Source organism: Dipodomys spectabilis, unplaced genomic scaffold (assembly GCF_019054845.1).
Source record: "Dipodomys spectabilis isolate Male_0828 unplaced genomic scaffold, ASM1905484v1 ptg000351l, whole genome shotgun sequence".
In the NCBI taxonomy this organism is placed as follows: Eukaryota; Metazoa; Chordata; class Mammalia; order Rodentia; family Heteromyidae; genus Dipodomys; species Dipodomys spectabilis.
The window spans coordinates 118,519-132,846 of record NW_024871028.1 but is presented as its reverse complement, the minus strand read 5'-3'; positions in this window follow the sequence as shown (position 1 = coordinate 132,846).

Here is a 14,328-nt window from a genome sequence, read left to right as displayed (position 1 = left end):
TTAAGAAAGAGCCTTGAATAAGTGAACGTTGAGCATGAGTAAGTACAACAAGAAGCAGGAACAGTAAAAGATTAATAGGCACTCCTATACAGTGAAGAAAAGAAAAACAGCTACACATCTTTCCCAGGGGCTTGCCAGCCTTTTCCAGGAGGTAGGCCTCTTTGAAGCCCCATTCTCAGATCTGAAAGCAGGTTTCCCATGCTAAGCAGACTCCACTGGAGAAGGAGTGGCAGGGGTCAAGATGGCGATGGAAAAGCAGGGAAACACCACAGCCCTCTCTAACCAAATACAGATTTCAATGCTCTGTTTCTCCAAGTGACCCACCAGAAAAAGGGCGATTACTCAGAGAGCTACAGGAAGTGAAAAAAGAAAAGGGAAAAACTTACACAGACATTAAAGTGGGAAGACCCTTCCCACACCCCTTGTTGTTGAAGAGGCTCCACACTGAGCAGCTTAAGTGGCAGGGCTTCTTACCAGGCTGCTTAAATGGCCCGGCTCTGGACCTTCAGAGGACAACACACTCGCAAGCATCCCAAGGCTCCCAGAAGACTCCCAAGAGCCAGTGCCAACCAAGAGAATTCAAATAGAAATCTCAGAAGGCAGAGCCAGCACAAAGACTCCCCTCACCCTCCCTGGCACAGCACCTCTGCCTGGCTGGTGCAATCAGCCCAACCCAGTAAGGAGCAGCAGTAGCTGTCAGCAGTGGTGAACGACCCTAGACTCACAGCATGGCACCTCTGTCCTGCTGGCGTAAACATCCTAGCCTAACCTGGAGCAGCAGTGGCAGCTGGCAGTGGTGGTAAACCACCCAGACTCTGGGCACAATGCCTCTTGGCACTAGCCACAGGAACATCCCAGACCAGCCCAGGGAGGCAGCGGTGGCTGGGGCGGGGACAACTGCAGTGAACAACTCCAGACCCATGGCAGTTTGTGCCTCTCCATACTGGCCCGCATCAGCAGCCCAGCCTAGCCCGAGGCAGAAGCAGTGGTTAACACATGACTCGTGCTGTGGTGCCTTCCTTGCATAAGTGGCCCAGCTGATCCTGCAGTGGCAGCAGCTGGGGTAGTGGCAACAGCTGCGGCAGCAGCTTCGGAGGCAGCAGCAGCAGCGGCATCGACAGGAGCAGCAAATGACTCTGGACCCTTAGTGGGGTGCAGCACCTCTCCAAACTGGCTTGTATAAGAAGTCCAGTCCAGCCCATGGTGGCAAAGGTGGTGAACATCCTGACTTGAGTCAGGGTGTGGTGCTGAACAACAACCCCAGAAAATCCTCATGAACTTTCCTGCCTGGGCTGGCTTTGAACCTGAATACACAGATCTGAGCCTCCTGAGTAGCTATAATTATAAGCATTCACACAAGCAGGGTCTTTTTCTTTCCAACCCCCTAACTTTTTCTAAAATAGATAATTTCTTAGTACATACAAGGAATTTAGGAAAATACAAGAGGATCGACATAATATCCTGTATTCTATCTGACCATAGTGGAATCAAACTAGTTCTCAATAACAAGGGATAAAGTAGAAAAAAACTTAAACACATGGACATTAAACAGCACTCTATTGAACAATACATGGGTCACAGAAGAAAATAAAGAAGAAATTTAAAAGTTCCTACAATTCAATGACAATGAAGATACATCACAAAGAAACCTATGGGACACAGCAAAAGCAGTCCTAAGGGGAAAATTTATTGTTCTCTGTGTGCACATCAAGAAAACATAGACCGATTAAACAATCTTATGATACAAATAAAACTGCTAGAGAAACAAAAAAAAAATTGAACCTAAAATTGCTAGACAGAAAGAGATAACCGAAATAAGAACTGAAATTAATGAGAGACTAAGAAAATTATAAGTAAAATTAATAAAACAAAAAGCTGTTTTTTTTAAAAAAAGTCAATAAAACTGATGGACCACTGGCAAGAGCAACAAAATAGGAGAGGAGACCCAAATCAATAATATCAGAGATGCCTAAGGGAAAATTACATCAAACATGCAAGACATCCAAATAATCATAAAGAAATAATTCCAGACTCTACTCACAAAGGAAGGAAAACCTAACAGAGACAGCTGAATTTTTACAAAAATACAAATTGTTATTTCCCCCTTTCCTTTTCAGCCATGCTTCTCCACCATGTATGGTGGGGGCAGAAGTTCAGTACATAAACTTCTTTTCCTGCCTGAATAGCATGTGGTGTTCTCTTTATCAGCTATCTAATGAAACCTACCTATTTAACATACCTTACATATGGTGCTCTGTCTAGGATGGGGTTTTTGAGTTGGAAATGTTAGAATTTCCTAACCACCCTTTTTTTCTGCAAACCAAACTGCCTTGAGACACCACATGAGACTTTTCACCAATACCATTGCTGGCCTTGACATCCACGTCCACACCACTTCTCTACTCTGGTAAGTGAAACTAGTCTCTATGGCTCTCTGTTTCTCAATCTCTGTTCAGATGTGGCGCCATGCTTAAGAGATCCTTTGGCCTTTAGCCGAAAGGCTTGTCACTCTGGATCCGAAGATGCTTGTTTTGGAGGCTTGGACATTTCTTTCTAGAGAGTTCTGGGGGAAGTCGGGACGCCACTTCTGCCTGGTCAGCTCTCCTTCATTCACCAGACTGACAGTCCTACACATATATTAGGGTGCTGCGAGCCATGCCTGAGCTGTGAAACCCCTCTGAAATGCTTCCTGCACTCCCTGGATAGACGGGACACATAATATTTTTATGCTGCTGTCAGATTTAGACAATTTTTGCCTCTGCAATGGTACATGGTCGAAGTCTGTTTACTTTCAGGCTCCCTTTGCTCTCTGCCATTCATGTCCAACTTTCCATATCTCTCCCTTTCTTTTCTACAACATTTTGAATTGTGCGCTGAAGAATGCTACATGGGCTGGGTCCTGGGGACCCCCTCTAATTCCCTCATAAAGGCTAGCCAAACTAGGCTTGATTTTTTGTTAAGATTTTCTTTGCATTTTTTCAGAAATTCGCCATCTTGAGTTTGCAATCTTGGCCACATGGTGGGTTAAGGGTTTGGCCCCATCCATCCTGTACCCTTCCACCAAGCTTACTACTCCTCCATTCATCTATTTCTAATGTGCCTTGCTAACAAGTTGCTCTTTTCACAGACCCTGGTAACTGATGCCCAACCATCTGATGTAATTTGTTAGCAGAGATATCTAAATATTTTTGTCAAAAATTTTAAGTTTTGAGTTTTGCCTTTTTTGTTTTGTGTTGTGTAGTTTGGTACTGACTAAGTGATTCTAAAATATTGGGTATATCTGTGCTAAGATTCTCACGTCTAACGAGGTTTGTCATTGCAGATTATTTGGTCAATTCTTGATAAGGGTCAGGTAAGCCCTACTTATTCTATTTGATCTCCTTGTTGCTTTAATTGGAAATAACAAAGGGCTTTTGTGGCAAAGATTGCAGTTCAAAGCCAGCCCAGGCCAAAAATCCCTCAGACTCCATCATCCAACTAACCTGCAAAGAAAGGCTGGAAGTATGGCTCGAGCCTCTTATCTCTAACCTTCAAACACTGGAAGAGGTACTATAACTCAAAGTGGTAGTGTGTTAGCCTTAAGCAGAAGTGCTCAGGGACAGTGTCCAGGACTTAAGTACAAACCTCCTTGAATACCAGCTGGGACAAACTATTACAGCAATGAGCACCTAGACTCGGCCAGTCTGGGGAACAAGAGAACATGGAGAGGAATAAGAGGAGATGATAGCACATCAGCCACTTTGTGCCTCCTCTTTCAAAATAAACCAGAGCCAGGAGATCAATGGAAGTAAGAAGGCTTCCCATCTAATGTTCCTTGCTGTCTAACTTTCAATTGGACAGGAATTTATATTCTTTCCTTTGTCACTTTTCTTCTCTACCTAGTCGCCAGATGTCAGAAGTAGCTAGGGACATTTCTACCAACATATTCAGCCCCAAGTCCTTCCTCTTGTCATTTACTTGCTCTCTAGTACTTTTTTCAGTCCCTCAATGCCTCATGAGACTTCTCTAGACTTGATCCAAGACTCCAGACTTCATCTAAGGACTCAATGCCCAAGTGACAGCTGTTGCCTGCTTCCTTCGCCCAAAGGGGACCACATCTCAGCCTTTTACCCCTACTGTTGATGGCCCTTGCAAACAAGAAGTAGCCAGAGAGAATGTTCATTCTTTTTCATAATTATGAAAAGGCTGGAATATCAGTTCTGAACAAGGACACCTCCTTCCATTTTGGCTAAGTTTCTGCCCAGCATCTGTTACATAGGTAACTGGCAGACCTGGAAGTCACATCCTGGGCCACGTCTGGTCACATGCCTCCCATCTGACCTTAGGAGGGTCCAAGACCCTGAGGTCACATCCAGTGTGGCCACACATTTCCCCCACCTAGCCACACCTCTTCCTGTCCCTGGCCTAGATAAGTCTTGGCCCAGAGGTGGGTCGCCCCCCTTCCTTTTCAGCCATGCTTCTCCACCATGCATGGTGGGGGCAGCAATTCAGTAAATAAACTTCTTTTCCTGCCTGAAAAAAAAAGAAATACAAATTGCCCAAACAGAACCAAGAAGAAATAAATCAATAAAACTTGTCAATAACCTACAATGAGATAGTAGAAGTAATCAGAAATCTTCTAACAGGAAAATCTCAGGACCTAATGGATTCACTACAGAATTCTATAAGGCCTTTAACGAGGAACTAATACCCATACTCCTCAAGATCATCAGAGAAATAGAAACAGAGGGAGTAATCCTAGACTCATTCTGTGAAGCCAATATCACATTCATCCCAAAACAAGGCAAAGACACCCCAAAAAAGAACTACAAACAAACCTCTTTGATTAAGACAGATGCAAAGCTCCTCGATAAAATTGCAGCCAACAGAATCCAGAAACATATCAAAAAATCATACATTATGACCAAGTAGGCTTCATCCCAGAGATGCAGAAATGGTTTAACATGTAAGTCAATAAATGTAATCCATCACACCATCGGATCCAAGGTCAAGAACCAGATGATTATCCCCATTGATGCGGAAAGGGTTTTTGATTAAATTCAGCATTCATTCATGTTAAAAGCTCTGGAAAAAATATGAATAGTAGGAATACAATAGAAGACTTACATGGCAGATCAAAGGCCAATATTATACTTAATGGGGAAAAACTATAAGCAATTCCCTTAAAAACAGGAACAAAGCAAGGATGCCCAATCTCTCCACTCCTCTTCAATATAGTTCTGGAATTCTCAGCCAGAGCAATGAGGCAAGAAAAATACATTAAAAAGATCCACATATGAGAGGAAAAAGATCGATCCACATAGGAGAGGAAGAAGATCAAGTACCTCTTTTTGCAGATGGCATTATTTTATAAATTCACGATCCCTAAAGCTCCATCCCCAAACTCTTAGAGCTTTTAAACCAATTTGGCAAAGTAGCAGGATACAAAATTAACACACAAAAATCAGTCGCCTTTCTATACAGCAACAATGTCCAAGCAGAAACGGAAATCAAGGAAACAACCCCATTCACAATAACCTCAAAAAAAAGTATCTAGAAATTCCTAACCAAAGATTCAAAGGGTCTATTTCATGAAAACTATAAAAGCCTAAAGAAAGGAACCTTAGAGGATACCAGGAAATGGAAAGACTTCCCATGGCCCTGGATAGGCAGAATTAATATGGTGAAAATAGCTAATCTGCCAAAATTAATAAACACATTCAATGCAATACCCATTAATATTCCAAGGACCTACTTTACTGAAATAGAGAAAATAGTCCAAAAGTTCATATGGAACAACAAAGGACATAGCATAACCAAAACAATTTTAGGTAAAAGAAAGAATACAGGGTGGATTATGATACAGGACTTCAAGCTCTATTATAGAGCCATAATAACAAAGACACCTTGGTACTGGCAGAAATAGAGACCTGAAAATCAATGAGACAGGTTAGAGGACCCAGAAATATAGCTGCATATGTACAGCCAGTTGATATTTGACAAAGGAACCAAAGACCTACAGTGGAAGAAGCATAATCTCTTCAACTACCGGTGTTGGGAAAACTGGCCACATGCAGAAACTAAAAGTGGACCCTAGTCTTTCACCATGCACTAACATCAACTCAAAATGGATTAAAGACCTTAACATCAAGCTTGAAACTCTGAAACTACTGCAGGACCAAGGGTGAGAGACACTTGACCTTGTAGGCACAGGCAGGAACTTCCAGAACAGATGCCCCGGGTCACAACAAATTGGAGAATGACTTGATAAATGGGACTACCTTAAAATAAAAAGTTTCTACACAGATAAAAGTAGCAACTAACGAGAAAGAAAGCCAAGTAATTGGTAAAAATGTTTACCAGCAATATATCAGACAAGGCTCTGATATCCATTATATATGGTAAACTCAAGAAACTAACCTTTCACCAACCTAACAAACCAATCTTGAAATGGTCAAGGAAGCTAAAGAGAGACTTCTCAGAAGAAGAGATAAAAATGGCAAAGTAACGCATGAAGAAATGTTCATCATCCCTGACTGTAAAGCAAATGCAAATAAAAACAATTCTGAGTTACCACCTTACCCCAGTCAGAATAGCCCACATTCTAAATTCAGCCAATGACAAATGCTGGAAGGAATGTAAAGAAAGAGAAACAATACTGCAGTACAGGTGGGAATGTATACTAATATAACCACTTTGGAAAGCACGGTGGAGGTACCTCAGAAAGCTAAATATCGACCTCTCCTATGAACTGGCCATACCACTCCTAGACATCTATTCTGAACAAGAGGAACCACTATACAAAGACACACACACCTCTATGATTATTGCAGCACTGTTCACAATAGCCAAGATTTGGAAACAACCCAGATGAAACACTACTGAAAAGTGGATCCCAAAAATGTGGGACCTATAAACAATGGAATACTATGCAGCCATTAGAAAGGACAAAATGATGGCATTTGCAGGGAAATGGATGGAACTAGACCAAATTATTTGAGTGAGGTAAGCAAAGAACAAAGAGACAAATGGCACAGGGTCTACCTGATACATGGATGCTAAAGCCAAAATGCAAGAAGGTATGACAGAGTAAACAGGGCTCAAGAAACAAAGGACAGCCACTCATTTTGCTGTATCACCATTAATGACTCCATGTTATTGACCATGTAGATAATAGAAATATGCACGCAATGGAAGAAGCCAGGAGGAGGAACAGAATAAGTGGGAAATGGAAAAACTTACAACAAAGGGGCCCATCAGGTCCACTGGACATAGAAGAAAAATATCTAAGCAACCCAAACACAGTGATGGGAAGGGAGGAATGAGAAGGAAAGAGGGAATAGCCCACACTAAGCAAGAGGAAAAAATGTAAACATCACCTGAGGTGGGAAAAATAATTTGGATTGTCAAAGCTCATAGAATTAACAAATTTTAGACCATAATAACAATAACTTGCCTTGTCAAGGTTAAAATGTGTTTGTGACTTTACGCATCACAATTCCACGGTACTGTGAAATATGTGAAATAGATGTGATCACCTATCTCAAATTTTACAAAAAAGTGTGAGAAGGGAAACGTTACGAGTGATGGGTGACAATGTTGTCAGACACCTTGCATTCATGTACTGTTTTGTAGAATGGGAACTTCTCTGTACAACTACTTAAAGATAATAATAATAAAAATTGTTTAAAAATAAATAAACATTAGGATGACAATAAAAATGTTCAAATATAAAATAAGAAATTAAATCCAGTTGGAAGGAAAATTTCTTTGTGGGGAGTAATGTAGTTTATTCTATAGCAAGTCTCACTTCAGAAATAAATTCAAAAGCTAGACTTCAAGTAAGTGAAATAAACTAAGAAGTAGAGTTTAAAAAAGTAACTCTACCCATTCTTTCTTGTCTGGACAGCTGGTGTGGGTAAAAATGTATCATGCTCCTGAATTGGAACCGAGGTGGCAAGGACCTTACTTGGTGGTGCTAATTTCACTGTCGGCTATTAAATTAGTAGGAAAACAATATTAGATCATCAGTCTCAAGTGAAAACGGCAGTGAACCAATATACAGAGAAGGCTGCAAGATTGACTCTTCAGAGACACTCAGAGGATCCCTTAAGGATAAGGCTTACTAAGTGTTAATTAGTGCTAACTAGTGTGTTTCTATAATTTACTTGCTTTCTATTAAGTTTACAATTTAAGCCTGTTCATTGGGAGGAGAGAAGGGAATTTTTAGGATTTGGTAAGAAGGAATCAGGATTTGAATCGACATGAAAACCAGTGGGGGATGTATAAAGCAGTGGGGCCCAAATAACCAGCAGGGCCCACTAACCAATGTGGCCACATGTCATGGCCCACTGGAGTGCATGGGGCATGCCACCAAAGGGGACAGGGCATGCTGCTGGAGGGGGTAGTGTGTTGTGCTCACATGACGATCTGTGAAGAAGTGATTGGGTAATGGGCCGTTTGTGAAGTGATGGTTGAAAACTGTTAGGCAGGAGACGCACTGGAGTGATGGAGGGGTTCAACTTATATATAGGCTTCATGGTCAGAGCAATGGAATTGGAGAAAATCAAGGCAAGACCTGGAAGGAAGAAAGTGGTGTGACAGTAGGAAGGGAAAAACCTGGGAGAAGAGGAATTTGTGGGAGAGCAGGAGTGGAAGGATATCGATTGGCCACCAGGTTAGAGAATTGTAAGCCTGTGGATAGTCTTAAAGAGAAGAAGGAAGTGATGAAAGGGAAAAAGGGAAATGAAGTAAAGGTCTATAAAGAAGAAGGGAATAAGGGAAAAGGGAAAAGCCTTACCTATTGAAGTTTGGAGCTTTGGAGATGATAATTTGGGGGGTTGGTGGTTTGCAGACCAATTAACTATGTGCGGGGCTGCCCATTGGAGGTCTGAGATTTGGTGGTTGGGGCTGGCTTGTCACTGAGTGCACAGCCCAGAACAAGGTAAACGCATGCCCATTTCTAGTGTAAATAAAGTTATCTTCAATGTGTCTCATTGGATTTTCTTGTGCTTTATGCATCATAAGTATACGAGTTCAAAAGTTAATCTCAAAGGCCACAAATTTTGTAAAATGTTATGTCATAATAGGTTTACAGAACCCAAGGAACAGTGATATCACAAGGGCAATATGAGGTCACATATCAAGTCATAATAATATTTTGATGTCATAATTAGTTGGTGATGCCATAACAGTCATGAGGTCACAATAGGTTTATGATGTCACAATTGCATGCTGGACTTCAATTTTCATTAACTCTCAATTAGAATATGAATTCAGAATGGGAATGTGAGATATACAAAGTCATGCCTTGGCCCAAACATGATTAACTCCCACCAGGTATGTGATATCAAAATGTGACACAATGCTCATGATATCTGATAGAGTGATGACACAATTTTCATATAAGAGTTCATTTCTAATATCACATGTCATAACTGAAATATGAAGTCAAAAGCATTATGAGATCACAAAGGGCCTATGTATCACAAGGGCATCATGTCAAAGTTATGAGGAGAGGACCAGTCAATGATGTCAGACTGGTGAGCCTTCCTCCAAGGTTTTGTAATATTACAATGGTATAACTGATATCAATTGTTAAAACACAATGATTATATGGGTAAACAACAACTTTGATATCACAAAGGCCATCTGCTTTTTTAAAGGTGCTAAGAAGACATAACCGATTGAAATTTCACAATGTGATTGTGATGTCACAATGGCAATGTGATGATGCAATAGGTTTGTGTTATGGTGGTAATGAGGTCACCCATGGAATAGTGATGTCACTACGAGTTTGTAATATTACAATCACATGTCAGATTTCAATTACTACTAGTTTACAATGAGGATAAGACTTCAAGGAAGGAGCTAGAAGTCCTAAAACCCATGAATTTTCTAACACGTGGTAATAGGTTTGTGAAAACAGAATGGCACAGTAATATCACAATGTCAATGTGATGTCACAATATCATGTCGTAATAATGTGTAAGGGAGTTCGGAGGAAGGTGGCGGAGGAGAAGCTGGAAGCTAAACAAGTTCTCCCATAGAAAGTAGTTTTAGTGTTCCAGTGAACAGGCATAGGCTAGAGAATCACACCAAGTGTGCCATCACAGTACCGAGAGTTTTGCCAGAGAGGGAAAAGCCAGGCAAGAAAATAGATCTGAGCACTTGCCAGTAGCTACAGCTGCAGCAGCAGTAGGGACAGCGCCAGTGCCCATAGCCACCATACCTACAGAGAGTCTACAGCAACGGCCCCAGATGTGGTCCGTGAGCAGATTCTACTCAACACCAGCAAGAACTGACTGCGTTATTTTGCAGGTCAGTGGAAATAAAAGTGACATTCCAGGCTCAGTTCCACACAGAGGAACGTCACCCGGCACAGGCAGAGAAGATCCACCCTCGGAAGAGTGAATTTCTTCACTCGGTAAACAGAGCCAGTGTCTGCCCCTCCCTACAGAAGCCTAGACAATCAATTGAAATTCAGTAAACATAAACCCTGAGAATGGCTCTAAGCTGGGCTCTGTGAAGGTCTCAGGGAAAAGCTACTGTTTGCTGAAAGGCCTCAACACTACCCAGAACTTAGCCTCATCACAGCATCTCCAAACAGGAGGAAACATCTATCTCCCTCTTTTGTGATACTCCAAGCAGTTCTCCCTCTCACTGAACTAGTCTGAGAGGAGTATCACAAAATCCTGGTTAATACATAGCATTTTCTGCCTGCCCAAACAAACTGACTTAAGAAACCAATCAAGCCATAGGAAAACCAAACACTACAAGCAGACAAGAGATTCCACCAAGAACCTGGTTATGGACACAGGGGATACAGGGTCTTCCATCCCCCCCCCAAAAAAACCAAAAATTCAAAGAACTCTTTTTTGAAACTTTTTTATAATTTTAATTTTTTAAGTGTTTTTTGTAAATCTTCTTTTTTTCATAACTTTAATTTTTGGTACATATATGTGTGTGTGTGTGTGTATTCAATCTCTTTTTTTTTTTAATTTTTTTTTTATTGTAAAGCTACTATACAGAGGGTTACAGTTACATGAGTGAGGTTATGAGTACACTTCCTCTTGAACATTGTTACCCCCTCCATTGTTTTCCCTCTACCATCCCCTCCCTCCCTCCCTTCCCCGAGGTTCTTTTTTTTTTTGATTGTGATTAAATGATTACATAATTTCAAAGTCACAAGTTCATTCTAACTTCCCTGGAGCAAATTGTCTACCACAGTCTGTAATATATAACAGTGTTCACATGTTATATACCATATTTGTGATCAGCAGCATGGGGATATTTAGTAGTGGTTCAATCAGATGAGCGGGAGTTCTTTGTTTCTTAAGTCCTGTTAGTTTTGTCGTATCACCTAACCTTTTGGATTTAGCATCCACTTATCAGGGAGACCATGTACCGTTTGTCTCTTCGTTCTTGGCTTACCTCGCTCAACATGATTCCTTCTAGCTCCATCCATTTCCCTGCAAATGCCATTATTTTGTCATTTCTAATGGCTGCATAATATTCCATTGTGTATAGATACCACAATTTTTGGATCCATTCATCTGTGGTGGGGCACCTAGGTTGTTTCCATATCCTAGCTATTGCGAACAGTGCTGCAATAAACATGGAGGTGCACGTGTCCTTGTATATTGGTTCCTGTTGTTCAGGGTAGATGCCTAGAAGTGGTATGACTGGGTCGTAAGGGAGGTCAATCTTTAGCTTTCTAAGGACCCTCCAGACTGCTTTCCAAAGTGGTTGTATAAGTGTACATTCCCACCAGCAGTGTAACAGGGTTCCTCTTTCTCCACATCCCCTCCAGCATTTGTCGTTGGCTGATTTGTGGATGTGGGACATTCTGACTGGGGTAAGGTGGTATCTCAGGGTTGTCTTTATTTGCATTTCCTTCACCACCAGGGATGATGAACATTTCCTCATGTGTTTCTTTGCCATTTTTATTTCTTCATTTGAGAAGTCCCTCTTTAGTTCCCTTGCCCATTTAGTAATTGGTTTGTTAGGTTTGGGAGGGATTAGTTTCTTGAGTTCCCTGTATATACAGGATGTTAACCCCTTGTCTGATATATTGCTGGTAAATATTTTTTCCCAATTAGTTGGTTGTCTTTCTAGCTTAGTTGCGATAGATTTAGCTGTGCAGAAGCTTTTTATTTTAAGGTAGTCCCATTTGTCGAGTCTCTCTCCAACTTGTTGTGACCCTGGGACTCTGTTCAGGAAGTTCCTTCCTGTGCCTATTAGTTCAAGTGTCTCTCCTACTCTGTCCTGTAGTAGTTTCAGAGATTCAGGTTTAATGTTAAGGTCTTTAATCCATTTTGAGTTGATGTTGGTGCATGGTGATAGGCTGGGGTCCACTTTTAGTTTTCTGCATGTGGCTGCCCAGTTTTCCCAGCACCAGCGGTTGAAGAGGCTCTGTTTCTTCCATTGTATGTCTTTGGCTCCTTTGTCGAATATCAGCTGGCTGTAGGCCTGTGGATTTATATCTGGATCTTCTATTCTGTTCCATTGGTCTTCGGGTCTGTTTTTGTGCCAGTACCATGCTGTCTTTGTGATTATAGCTCTGTAGTAGAGTTTGAAGTTCGGCATGGATAGCCCTCCCATATTGTCTTTATCCCCTAGAATTGTTTTGGCTATTCTAGGTCTTTTGTTTTTCCATATAAATTTTTGGACTGTTTTCTGTATTTCAGTGATGTATGTCATTGGGATTTTAATAGGAATTGCATTGAATTTGTATATTAGTTTTGGAAGTATCACCATCTTTACTATATTAAGTCGGCCTATCCAGGAGCATGGGAGGTCTTTCCATTTCCTAGTGTCTTCTGCAATTTCTTTCTTTAACTTTTTATAGTTCTCATTAAATAGTTCTTTTACATCTTTGGTTAGGTTAATTCCTAAATATTTTATTTTTTGGGAGGTTATTGTGAATGGGGTTGCTCCCTTTATTTCCCTCTCTTCCTGTGCGTTATCAGTGTATAGGAAGGCAACTGATTTTTGTGGGTTTATTTTGTATCCTGCTATTTTGCCGAAATGATTTATGATTTCTTCAATCTCTTTTGATCTTTTGATCCTTTTTTATTGTTTTCATTTTTTTCTCTTATTTTTGCATTACTTAAATGCTGTTTTGCTCATCCCCAGATATATACCTGTTGTCAGTTATTAGACCTTTTCCCTCATTGTGTACATACTTAATCCATAAATTTATCACTCAATTCACAACCTCTTAGGCTTAACTTTTTAATAGCACTATTATCTCTTTATACCTATATAATTTTCAAGTAACTAATTTTAATTTTTTTTATTTTTTATTTTTCATGTTTCCTTTGTATCCTTCCCCTCCTCCCATCCTATCCTTTTCTTCTCTCAATATCATTTCTTTAAACTTACATATTTTAAGTGTTTCACTTCTTAAATTTAAATTTTTGGTATTCCATTTGTTCTTTTTTTTTAAATCTCTCTCCTATCATTCTGTCCAATCCATTTCCCTCTCAGAGATTGGGACTTGGTTAAATTTACTCTCCTTTTACCTCTCCACATCCCTTTAGTCCTATTTTCCCCAACATTTCTCCCTAAAACCAATAATTTCTGGTCTTCCATATCCATCTTTGCTGTTCTTAACTCATTAACACATGGTCGTTTGATGTTGAATAGATTGTATCTGTTGAACTAGATTGTATCTGCATCCATTTTGATTGTGCAACTACCGGACTATGGTTGATACTTGCCTTAAAATAGTATTCTAGCACAAAATTGATGTTACTTTCATACCAAATGGGCAGAACAAGTTGGAAAAACACAAGAAAAATAGCAAGTCCAGGTATCTGAACTCCCACTCATGATAATCAGGTGAAAGAATAGTTAATGAATAATCCAGAGGAGAGTTCCCAAAAAGCTCTACAAACACTACTGGTAAACATGGTGAATGAAATGATTCAAAACTTGCAAAGGACTCAGTTTGAGCGTGATAGGGAGAGAGAGGAGGTATACCAAAGATTAATATAGGAATCTGTGAGCATTAGGAAACTACTTAAAGATTAATACAGGAATTAGGTAAGCAGGTTGAGAACAGTCAAAGAGAAATACAGGAATTGTGTGAGCATGCTGAGAAGAGTCATAGAGAATTACAGGAATTGCATAAACCTGAGGAAGCTAATCAAACAGTAATAAAGGAATTGCGAGTGCAGACGAGAATAGACAAAGATCAACACAGGCATTCATGGAATCCATAAACGTGCAGCTGAAACACTTCAGGGAGACCACAAAGGCAATAGTGAATGGAGCACTACAGAAGAAATGGGAGTCCAAGGAAACCATAACCAATCAACTAAGTGATTTGAGAATAAACACTAA